General features: G+C 44.2%; 1 protein-coding gene across 1 annotated transcript in view; it reads left to right on the top strand.

Moving 5' to 3' along the window:
• Nucleotides 1-1,855: 1,855 nt before the first annotated feature.
• Nucleotides 1,856-12,590, top strand: part of LOC149322066 (phosphoinositide 3-kinase regulatory subunit 5-like) — a 71,830-nt gene continuing 61,095 nt past the window's right edge. Inside the window, exon 1 of the mRNA XM_089534035.1 lies at nucleotides 1,856-1,935. The gene's annotated coding sequence lies outside the window, so the exon portion shown is untranslated. The remainder of the gene's footprint in view (nucleotides 1,936-12,590) is intronic.

Here is a 12,590-nt window from a genome sequence, read left to right as displayed (position 1 = left end):
TGGACCACAGCTTTGGCACAGGTTCTGGCCTCTTAGGATGCATGCATAATTTAAACAGCATACCTCCAAAGTGTCCCGAAGCAGCTTTATTTTTGCCTGTTGGTATGGGCCCAAAGAAACAAATGGGACCTCTTACAGCAGAAGTGGGGCGACTTGTGGCTCTCTAGAGTTAATTAGGGTGCAACTCCCATCAGCCCCAGTCAGCATTGCCAATGGCTAGGCATGATGGGAGTTGCAGTCCAACTTTAGCTAAAGGCCCATGACATCCCTCTGGCCTCTGCTCTACAGAAATTTAATCTGAATTTTTTTTAAAGGCCATGAATTGAGGTTAAATGCCAGCATGGCATAGTGGTTTGAGTGTTGGACTATGACTCTGGAGACCAGAGTTCAGATCCTGGCAGGACTATGAAACTGACTGGGTGACCTTGAGTTGCACCCTCTCAGTTTCAGGGGAAGGTGGCAAACCCTCTCTGAACAAATCTTGCCAAGAAAAAGCTATGGCAGGTTCATGACCTTAGAGTTAAGTATAAGAGAGAAACAAGTTGAAGGCACAAAGTGGGTGAACCCACAGTGGGCATAAATCCAATGACTGGTCCCAGTGGAGCCATTGAGCCAACTGTTGAATGGTAAATCCCATGAATTCAATGGGTCTAACTCTCCTGGGAACTAGCAATCCCATTGAGGCTGGTGGGGCTTACCTCTGAGTAAACAGGCCAGCTGTAAGCCGACCAGATTTCTTAAGAAAAAGACATTACTCCATCCTCGGCGTTTTGAAATCAAAAGCTCCAAGAGTGGGAAGCAAAACAAGGCTGGTCAGTTACAGTACAGTACTTGCTTGTGGCATCTCCACTGGAGAGATAGTGCAGTCTGACACCCCTTTACCTGCCTTCTACAGTATCCTGGGATTTGTAGTTTCATGAGGCACCAGCATGCTTGGGTCCAAGAGGCTAAAGACCTGTGGTCAAACTACAAATCCCAAGGTTTCATCGCATAGCGCAACAGCACTGAAACTGGTGTCAAACTGTATTATGTCTACTGTGTAGATGCACACCTCTCCCAGAGTGAGGACCATCCGCCTCCTCCCTCCAGGCGAGGTTGGAGTCTATGGCTGCATTCATTCAAACTGCAGGAATAATCCGGTTTGACACCACTCTAACTGCCATGGCTTGGTCCTGGGAATTGTAGTGCATTGTGGCACCAGAGCTCTCCGATAGAAAAAGCTCCATGTCTCAAAAAACTGCAGGTTCCAGAATTCCCTACCATTGCGCCAAGGCAGCTAAAGTGGTCTCAACCTGGATTATTTCTGCAGTTCAGGTGTGTTTCGGACTTCAAGCCGAAACTGGTTTATTCCTGCACTGCAGGAATAAACCAGTTTGACACCATTTTAACTGTCGTATGCGATGGAATTCCGAGAACTGTACACTGAGCCTTCTCTACCAGAGAGCTGGGCTGCCCCAGCAAACTACAATTTGTAATTGTTCTTTGTATTGTTGTAATCCCTCCTCGATCCACAGGGGGAGGCGGGTAATATAAATAAAAATTATTACTATTACTACTATTAATTTAGTTTAGTTTATTTCAATTTATTTTAATTTATTTCAATTTAATTTATTTCAATTCAATTTATTTTAAATTATTTCCTTTGTATGCCGCCTTTCTCCAGAAGGGACTCAAGGCGGCTCAAGTTCCTCTCCGGCAGCTCCAAAGCTCCTCCGAAGGCCCTCCCCACCAGTGCCTCCCCCTCCGCCCTTGGCTCTTGGCCCGAAGGAAGGCGGGGCTTGGCTCTTGGGCGCCTTTGGCTCAGGAGCAGCAGCAGCAGCAGCAGCAGCAGAAGAGCCCTGGCCGGAGGAAGGCTGCGGAGTGGCTCTTGAGGGCGCGAGGAGGTCGAGGATGGGAAGGCAGAGGCGGACTCAGGGAGGAGGAGATGCCGGGCAGGTAGGGCCCCAGGAGACCCGAGGAGGCGGAGGGGGGGCAGTGGCTGGGATGGAAGAGAGTCCCTCCTAGCCCCCTTTCCCCTTGGTCAGGCAGGCAGCCGTTCTTCTTCATACAATCATATGGAGTTGGAGGAGAGAGACCCCCAAGGGCCATCCAGTCCATGCAGGAACTCTCAATCAAAGCACCCCCTGGGACAGATGGCCATCCAGCCTCTGCTTAAAGACCTCCAAAGAAGGAGACTCCACTACACTCCGAGGAAAGAGTGTGTTCCACTGTCGGACAGCCCTTACTCTCAGGAAGTTCCTCCTAATGTTGAGCTGGAATCTCTTTTCCTGCAGCTTGCATCCATTGCTCTGGGTCCTAGTCTTGGAGCAGCAGAAAACAAGCTTGCTCCCTCCTCAATATGACATCGCTTCAAATATTTAAACAGGGCTATCATATCACCCCTTAACCTTCTCTTCTCCAGGCTAAACATCCCCAGCTCCCTAAGGCGTTCCTCGTAGGGCATGGTTTCCAGACCTTTCACTTTTTGGGTCACCCTCCTCTGGACACGCTCTAGTTTCTCAATATCTTTTTTGAATTGAGGTGCCCAGAACTGGACACAGTATTCCAGGTAACCAAAGCAAAATAGAGTGGCACTATTGCTTTCCTCGAACTAGACACTATACTTCTATTGATGCAGCCTAGAATTGCATGGGTGTGTTTGTGTGAACCTTCCTGAACCCTTTTTTGTGGTGGCCCATGATGCAGACATGCAAGACTGTTGCTGCTTCTAGGATGCAGCTGCACTGTAGAAATCATACAGTTTGATACCACTTTAAGTGCTGTGACTTCATCCCATGGCATCCTGGGATCTGTAGTTTTGCAAGGTCTGCACCCTTCTCTGCCAAAGAGTGCTGGTGCCTCTTAAAACGACAGTTCCCAGGATTCTGTAGGATGGAGCCATGGCAGTTAAAGTGGTGTCAAGTGGCATTGTTTCTACAGTGTAGATGCACCCTAAGAAGACACTGTGGAGTTTCAAGTTCAGGGCAACTTTCCAGCACCCCAGATAAAGAACCACATGCATACTGTCCAGATAGTGTGGAGAGAGAGGGCAACAACCTTGTATGGCCAGGCTGCATCTGCACTGCAGAAACAACCCAGTTTGCCACCAATTTAACTGTCATGGCTCCAAATTGTCCTTCTGTGAGACATTCAGCCTTTTCTGTCATAGTCCTCTGGTGCCACAACAAACGACAAATACTAGAATTCCACAGCACTGACCCACAGCAGTTAAAGTGCTGTCACCTTGGATTATTTCTGCAGTGTGGATGGGGTGTTTGGGGAGTGCAACAGATGCTGGTGGCTGAGCAGACTTCACAGTATGCTTCTTATTCTGCACACCCTTGGCAGCGCTGACTGATTTGCATGACCTTATTTTGGATCAGCTCCAGAGAGGAAGGCAGAAAAACCTTGGGGGCCCTCCCCAACTACTAGGACTCTTGCTCAGTGCTTCCCCTTTGGCTTCTGAGATTTCAGGTGGGTTGCCACTGGCTTCCTGACCTACCACCCAGCCCATAAAGCCTTGAAAGACAAAAATGTGTACATCTCAAAGTGATGGTTTGTGGGACTGGAGTTTTGTTCCCAGTAGTGCAACCTCTGCTTTTTCAGGCCACCCTCCCTTCGGAATGGCAACCTACTCAAAGCCCTGCGGGTTCTGCTTGGCCCTTTCCAACTTCCTCTTCTGGCTTTCTTTCTTTTTCTTTCTTAAAGTCTTGCAAAATCATCTTGGGCTATATTTCTGAAGGTAAGCAAGCAAATGAATGTAGAGTGGATTCTGACCCGTAAAGAAGTGTAAGCTGCTTGCATACTGTAGTTTTTTTGACTGAAAAATTGGGGCACATATAAGCTTCTTTCTCCCCTAGTGAAGGGTCAGAGTACAGAAGCTTCCTCAGATGATAGGTGCTGGGGTGGTGCTGGCTGCAAAGCGTTTGGGGATAGAGCTGGATGGTCTGTGGGAATGGTTCAGTGCCCCTGTTGTCACAGGAGGAGAATATCCACATCACCGTAGTGCACTCTTATAGTGCTGCTATTCCACTTTTACTACTCTGGCTGCCTGCTCATGCATTCTAGGGTTTGTAGTTCAGTGAAGCCTAAGAGTCAACAGGAGGCAGTCAGACCAGTTAAAGTGGAATAGCAGCATTTTGAGTGTAGTGCGGTGATCTAGGATGCTTTCACAAATGCGAAAAATCCAGCTGTCAGTCTGGACAGATGATGTATTGGAGTTGGTACATGTGTGTCTAGGGTGCTGCCATCTTGTCCTTTGCCTCAAGCAGCAAAATTTTGCAGTCAGCTCTGTGGAGCCCCACACACAGTATTTTTTTCTTCTTCTTTTGCATGACAAGTATATGCAAAGTGGTGTCTTTCAGTTAGTGTGTCCCAGATCCTCTAATTTCTTTGGACATGTTCAGTCCAAATTGTGGGGAAAGGTATCATTTTTCCACATTTGGGAATGTACATGTTGTCTGTGTGCCAGTCCTTGGAAAAGAGAGGTATAGACAAAATATTGGTGGGAGATAGTTACACACTGTTTAACACTTGCCCTTATGATAAAGAGAGAATGCATTGTGGACAGGAACTTTTACCGTGAGGGATGTGGTCAGGTTTCTCATCATCTCTCCCTCACCTCACAATAAGGTTCCTTTTTGTACTTTGCCAATAACGAAGATTAATGTGGAAATCAGCCTTGTGAATGAAGTCATTGTGCTCTGGTGGGGGAAAAATACAGAAATACCCTTGATTTATATTGCATGAGCCAACCTTTCTCCAGGATGCTCTTTCTTAGGATGTTGCTCTTTCCTTCGAGGTTGCAAAACATTAATGCAAACTTTGGTTGTTTCTGGTCACAAAGGGTTTTGTGTTAATGCTGTGCACATTGACTTCTTTTGTTGCACTGGAGATTCTCAGTGTTGACAAGAGTTGTCTGTTTTGATATGAAATTGGCTTCCTGCCTATCCTCTCCAATTAGCCTTTTTGTCCGGCTTGGAAGCATAACAAAATGTTTTTGGTGGATTGTAGAAGTTGTGTATTTATGACATCATATCAGTGATCCTTCTGTGGAAAGTGTTTGCTTTTGATTGTTTTCTGGTTTCTACTTCACTCCTTCATACCTCCTGGAAGGTTCAGCATGCCCATCTTGGGCTAGAGAAGCTGTTCTCTTGACAGATTGACTCATCTGTCTTGTCCCCCAAAATTGGAGGCAAATTTGTGTTTTCTTATTGTTTACTGCCAATTCTGGCAATTTTACAAGGGAATCAGACAAATTCATGGCGGGAAAGACCATAAATGGGCAGTAATCATGCAATTGATATATACAATTATGATTCAGTTATCTAAATAAATATGTTCCTGGGCATTACTTCTTTAATAGAAAATTTGATAACAGGAGCAGAAATCGGAATAGGCTCCTATGCCACAAAAAAGAAGAGCAGTTCTACATGTTTCAACACATCTTTTATTCAAAATTAAACACTATATGCACATGAAATCAAACAGTTAAGCCTTGCCTAATAAACAAAAACATTTCAAATCGTCTAGAGACCACTTCTATCCAGGGATGATGGTGTCTTCCACCAATCTCCACTTTTCTCATGATTTCCCTTTTGGTGGACAAACTTACAGATCAATGTTTTGTTAACAATTTAAGAGGAGCTGTCAAGGCAGGCTTATCTGCTTACCTGTTTTCTCTCTTTCTTGTTGCCCATGTATACTCAGCAAGGGATTTTGGAGGCAATTGCTTGTCTCTCATAGGCAGGCACACAGTTATACTAGAATCAGATAGAGTAGAATTGCACTTTCCTAGCTCAACATATATTGCATTTAAACTGCAGATATGCCACTGCAAATTAATGCTGAAGTCCATGTTTTCCCCAGCATCCTTCTCACAGAGGTGATGCTGCTATAAGTGTCCATCTGGACAGAGGCTGAGGAGAAAAAGTGGTGGCTGGACAGGCATAACAAGGAACTTCTTTGTCAGAGGCTTTGTTAACTGAGCTATGCTTGCATGGGTTCAGAGATCTCAGTCATGTGTTGGGGCACACGACAAGCAGGGTGTTCTTGCGCTCATGGGCAACTGACTGGCTGCTGTGGGAGCAGATGCTGGACTAGGTAAGGTTTTGAATGAAAGAGGCCTTTGGAATATAGAATAATGACATCAGTCAGCAAGGTATTGGTATTTGTGTAAATATGATAGAGGGACTTACTTTTGTTTATCTCTTAACATTAGGGAGAGTTGAGGTGGCTGCCTCAAGCAGGAGATGCCTAGGTGGAGGGAATAACACAGTGTTGGAGAACAAAGTTTTGTGTGCTACATTAGTTGCTGTCCTCACCTTTGTTAACTGCCCTTGAGTCGACTTATGCTGACCTTGTGGATGGGACATCTCTCCAAGGCTCCATTTCCACTCGCTCATTTGCCCTGGATAAAACTGGGCAGATCCAGTAGCCCCCATATTGAATCTGCTTGGAAAGAAGTTTGTATTACCCTTTACTTCGATCGTTGCAATTTGTCTCTCTGAAGTTCACATTTGCAGTACTGCTTTAAAATGGAGCCTCTTCTGTTGTCAATCAAATTCACTTCTGCTTTTGTCAAAGGTGACATATCCTACAACCATTGGCCAGCGGAATGGGTGCTTCCCCCCTCCTTTAAAAAAAACAACCTGGCAGCAGTGTTTGCATATTCTGTCAACTTATCAAATTTAATAACCTCCAGGTGTGTGTGTGTTGTGTGTATTTGGGTCACTACGGATTATGGCATCCCTAAAATGATGCCATTCTGGGGTTTTCTTGGCAAGATTGGTTCTGAGGAGATTTGCCATTGCCTTTCCCCCGAGGTTGAGAGAGTGTGACTCTCCCAAAGTCATGGGTTTCCACAGCTATCCCTCTGAATGCCAGCCTCTAGCTTCCCCTTCGCTTTCAGCCCAGCATTTCCTCCTCTTTGGAACCTCTTCCCTTCCCTTCCCTTCAAGCCCAATGCCACCTCCAAAGCCCTTGCCTCCCCCCTCTTCCCGTCACAATAATAATAATAATAATAATAATAATAATAATAATAATACTTCTCCTCAGAATGCCATCTCTGCATCCTCTTGCTTTGCCTCCGATTGTCACCCCAGAATGCCTTGCATACACATATACATATGTAACAAAAGCATTCACACATTGTATCAAATTTCCAAATTTAAAAGGAAACACAAGCATTCACATATTTTGTCACACACACACACACACAATTGTTTTTTTTTTAAAAAAAGCCACTTGCAAAGTGACCTGCCATGCTGGCAGCAAGCAAACGAAAGGGAAATGTAGCACAAGTAGACACATTCTATCAGTATGTATCAACCTGGAGAACAAGCATTCGCATAATTTGTAATAAAATTACCCCCCTCCCAAATTGAGAGAGAGAGAGAGAGAGAGAGAGAGAGAGAGAGAGCGGCCTGCGAGAGGGGAGGCATGTTCCACCTGCTACCCTCCCTCTGACCTAAATCCCTCCCCTGAACTTGACCCGATCATGACCGGGGCCAAGTTCACATTTGCCAGCACCTGGTTTTTCTCAAAAGATACAGGAAATACTCCGCTTTCAAAAGACCCGCACGAAGGTGGATTTGCCCCTAAATAGGTGTGCAAGCCTCAAATTTGAGTGTAAAAAAACTTGCGCCAGTATGAACTTCTCACTTTTAATCCAGTTTCTGAACCGGGGTAGAAGGTAGTCTGAATGGCCCGCAAGACTCCCTGTCCTCCACAGCTCTGCTCAAGTCCTGCAGACTCATGTTCATGACCTCCTTAACTGAATCCAGCCATCTGGTGTAGGGTCTTCCTGTATTTCTTCTACCCTCAACTTTTCTAAGCATTATTGTCTTTTCTAATGAGTCGTGCCTTCTCATGATGTGGCCAAAGTATGACAAGCTCAGTTTAGTTGTCTGGACTTCTAGGGGTATTTCAGGCTTACAGTGGGACAATGTCCCTTTGCCAGGGCTAAAGAAAGAAAACTGGAAATGGCAAGGGGCCTCAGGCAGCAAACCTTCCTGGGTCAGCTCTCCTGTTTCATCTTGTCTCTAGGTCCAGCTTGAGAATGTGGCACCTGCAACAGGTTAATTTGTAACTTTCAGGTTGCAATCCCATGCATTCTTTCCTGAGAGTCAACTGCACTGGACACCATAGGACTTGCTTCACGTACAAGATTGTGCTGCAGTTATATTAATGAGAAATGAAATACATTTCAGAAGTGGATTTAATTGGCACAAAGCAAAACTTTACAGAAATACAAAACAGGCAAGGGAGCTTTGAATTTTGGTTTCCCAGTTCAGCTGTTGGTGCAGGAGAAAACCTTGCAGTTTAGCCAGCACAGAAGCTTGGCTTTGTACATCAAATCACAATGTTGTCCCTGAAACCAGTACTGTACTGTGAAGTCTTCTGCCATTTCAAATACTTGCAGGCAGATTCTGCTCTTTATAGTTCATGCACTAGTTTCAATTACTGCCTCATGTATTGAGAAATTTAGTACACAGTCGGTGTTGTGAGTTTCTACAGCAGCTAAAAGCGGAGCTTTCATTAAGAATTGAGAACTGAGGGGAATGCGTCTGTAACAGTACCACTTTCATAATGAGACAGTTTCTAGACTGTTGATGTGGTACAGCAGAGCCCAGATGCCAACTGGTTGCCAGGGGCAGGTGGTAATTTAATTCTGCATTTTTGTGTCCTGGTTGTACTAATATCTTCTGCGGAGGCTTGATGATAAAACCATTATTATCTTCCTTTTTTTGCACCCTATTTAGGAAGTAGAAAATATGCAAAGTGCATGTGAAATAAATGAATTTTGTATACCATTTTGATAAATTCCACAACCTTACCCTTGGTGACATGTATTTCTCTCTGGGAGAGCTGACTGCAGGACAGAGTTTCTGTATCTACCCAGATAGCTATCTAAATATTTTCTAGTGTTCCTAAATGAATATAGTTTTAGTTTAGAAGAAAGTTTTACTTCCAGGGGAATCAAAATCATAAATATCCTTTCTAGAACAGGAACAAAAAACTCATTCATATGAGAGCTGAGCTGGATAAACATATGACAGGTACTGACTGTATATGTGCTTAGATTTATACCCTGCCCTGTTCACCTTGGGTTCTGCTGTGGGGACAAAGGCTTTTGTAATTTTGCATAAATGAGGCAGACACACAGTTTAAGTAGTTATCTGTATGAAGGAAAAACAGTGGCCCTAAAGTCAGCCAATCTTACTCTTTCATGTGAAGCCTACTTTTCATCTGCCTGTTTAGGGAATGTCAATTTTAATTCCTCTTTCATAGGAATATATATGATGAGAGGGTTAGGCCTGGACCTCTCATCTGTAACTGAGCCATGCTACATTCAGACAGTGCAGTAAACCATGGCTTATTGTGACAAGTGTAAGCCTAGCTACCACTGCCTCACTAGGCTTTACCAGGGCTGCCTCTGCTTTCAAGAAGAGTGAGGCAACCGCCTCAGGTGGCACATGCTGGAGGCAGCATTGGCAGCCCTCCAGCAATTCTCTCTCTCTCTCTCTCTCTCGTGTGTGCGTGTGTATGAATAACTAGGAGGGTGTGAGGACTGTGGATCATAATGGGTGACACCACAGAGAGGGGTGTCGCCTGGTGAGGTGGTACACCTGGAGGGACTGGCACAGCCACTGGGTGAGTGAGAAAGGGCATTGCCTTCCTTTTTGGCTTGCCCAGCAGCCACACTAGACCCAAGATGGGCCCTCCAGAGGCTGCAGGCCCTCCCGATAGTGGGGGGAGGGGAACATGCCTTCAGTGTCCAGCATGGCTGCTCAGAGAGAGCAATGCTGGACCCCAAATGGGTGCTCTGGAGGCCACAATGCCACTCCCCTCGGCAGTCATTTGGGCAGGCATGGGGGAGGGCAAGGCAGCTTGTCCCCACTGCAATGGGTGACACTAATCTCAGCAATGCCCCTGGTGTAACCTGCATCTCACTTTTGATGAGCATAGATGATGGGGCGGGTTGTTTTCTTTTTCTCGTGATGCAGTGGGCATCTTGAGTTAAGAGGCAAAAGAAGGGAGTCAGGAGGAGTGAAACAGGTGAACTATCTCTCTTCTCTACCTTTTATTTCTTTGCATACTGAATGTAGTGCTTTGAAAAAGAAGCCAATAACCACATTGCTATGAGTGAGAAGTACAGCAAGATTGGCCAGTCATAAAGCTATTGTAGTGAAAAAGTATATCAGGACGGTGTGCTTATATCTGAGGAATCTTGTCCTTCCCTTCGTCCTTGAATAAAATCCAGTTGCTGGGAACAGTTAACCTCACAACGCCAACCCTAACACTACTTATTGCTGATCTTGCATCTCGTGATTGTTTGGAAAATTGTTTCCTTTATATTTGTAAAGGAAAGAAGATACCTCTTGAATTTTTCTGCCTTAGGAGCTTGGGCAGGGTTGGAAGTTATCCACCTTAACTTGGATGAGGAAACATTTGCTGTTCCATTTGGGTAAAATATCGTGAACTAGCCCTTTCACACTTATAATGGAAAACTAACATGTCAGTGAAAGAGGCTTTGACTTGTGGCTTGTGTCTTTGCCTTTTTCACTGGCCCAGCTATTAAAGTCCCTGATACTTTAAAAGTGATCTGCATTAGTATTGTAAAACAGAATGTGAGAGGTTACTTTTCATGTTTAATGGTAAATTGCATTTGTTAGTGCAGGCATCCACAGAAGCATGTAGCATAAGACGGTCTTATGCTCTGGCACATCTTATGTATGTGTTTGAAGCCTCTATTTCCTGCACAGCACAGTAGTTTTATATGTAACTTTGAAAATATGTATACTGAACTTGCCTTGAATCTTTTGTGATTCAACAGTCAGTCCATTTACTGCCCATTAATCCATAAATGGAAGGGTGTACACAAGTGTGAGCGTTAGTGTATGTGTCTGTGTCTACACACACTTGTGTTGTGCAAGGCAGCTGCAGTTCTTGCCAGCTAATGGCTGTGATGGACTCCAAAAGCAAACAGGTCTTCCAATCTGCAGTATCACTTCTGTTTTATGCTTATATCTTATCTAGTTTTGGTCAGTCATCCTGGAAGTGTTTGTTGCCTTGTTCAGGGATAGTAAACAGATCTTTTAAAATAAGTACATCTCGTCAGATATGAAAGTAGAAAAAAACTACTATGCTTTAAAGAATCATTGGAGTAGTTTCATGATCCCAGGAGAGCATTGAACGTGATTCCCTCCCTCCAAGTCTCCTTCATGCTTTTACAAATGAGGAAAGTTTCAACAGTATTCTGAGCTATGGCAGAAAGGCCCAGCTGTTTGATATAAAATAGGTAAAAACTCAGCTGAGCCCCTTCTGTGATCTGATGTTTGTGGGGAGAAGGAAGGAGAGCCTTTGGCCCTCCTGTTACTTTAAACCCACAGTAAACCTCACCCATTTCTGGACAATGGTAAGGTTACTGTAGTTGTACTTTAACACATCTTTTTAAAATGTTGGGGTAAGGATTCCTTATTTCTGGATTAAGTTTAAAACCATCCCTTATTACTCCTCTAGCCATTGCTGTTCAAAACATCTTCCAAAAGGCAAATATTTGCCCCTTTTGCTTTATGTTCATTTGCAGTGGTCACTTTTCCTTCAGTTGTTCTTCTACAATACCAGCATTATACCCATTCAGATGGTATTCTGATCAGGAATTTTATTTTTGCATGAACAAGCTGTTCTTCATCCAGGTACATTTCCTATTATTTTGCTCATTGTGTTTAGTCGTCTGCATTCATGCAATTTGATGTCTGTACTTAAAAGTGTACTTATAATAGATAGAGCATAATGTCTTCTGAATGGTTTATTGCCTTGTTTGCTTGCTCTTTATCCATCCATCCGTGATATAGAGTAGCCATTCTTGGTTTTACAAGTACCAGAGCCTGCTCTTTGATTTAATATGCTGCACTATATAAATCTAATCTCAGGTGAGTGGCTTTTTTTTAGCAGGCACACGTTGTCTGTTGTTGATCCACTGTGCTAGTGTGGGTACTCATTTCCTGCCACCTTCAAAGAGGTGGGAAAAGAGCTTTGCAAGTCAACTGTTGCCTGAGAGGATTAAAGCAAAACAATGCTGTTGAGTAGTTTTTGTGCCTCCCAAGTTTTGATCTGCATGGCTAATGGTAACATGGGCAATTTCAATTTGGACTGATCAGTGTAAGATGAAAGTTTTGGATCCAGTAATATAACGGTAAATTTGAAGGTGTAAACATTCACCATGACATTCCTTCTGGCCACAGCCTCCCTCGATGCTGGCAGTTGTATCAGTCCATCTCAACAAACAGTTCTAGTGCTTTTCATCCACTTTTGGTATGGGGCTTTTGTATGGCCAATAGATCTTAATTGTCCACTTTAGATGAAGCCAATGTAAAAATACTTTCATTACAGTAAGGGTAGCACCTGATAGTATCTTGTTCCTAAGAAGTCCATCTCCCATCACCATCCCACTATGATGAGGATTGTAGCTAAGCTCAAAGGGGACAGAGAAACTGAAGGGAGACATCAGATGGCTTTTTGTCTCTCCTAATTAAAAGATCCAAGGGTTTTACCCTTGTAAACCGTGGGCTCTACTACACCACAGAGTGTCACTAAGGTAGCTCCCC

Source organism: Sceloporus occidentalis, unplaced genomic scaffold, assembly GCF_023333645.1.
Source record: "Sceloporus occidentalis isolate IW3139 unplaced genomic scaffold, rSceOcc1.0.p SCAF_1, whole genome shotgun sequence".
Classification (NCBI taxonomy): domain Eukaryota; kingdom Metazoa; phylum Chordata; class Lepidosauria; order Squamata; family Phrynosomatidae; genus Sceloporus; species Sceloporus occidentalis.
Note: the sequence above shows the minus strand (reverse complement) of the source record. Positions and strands in the feature narration are given on the sequence as shown.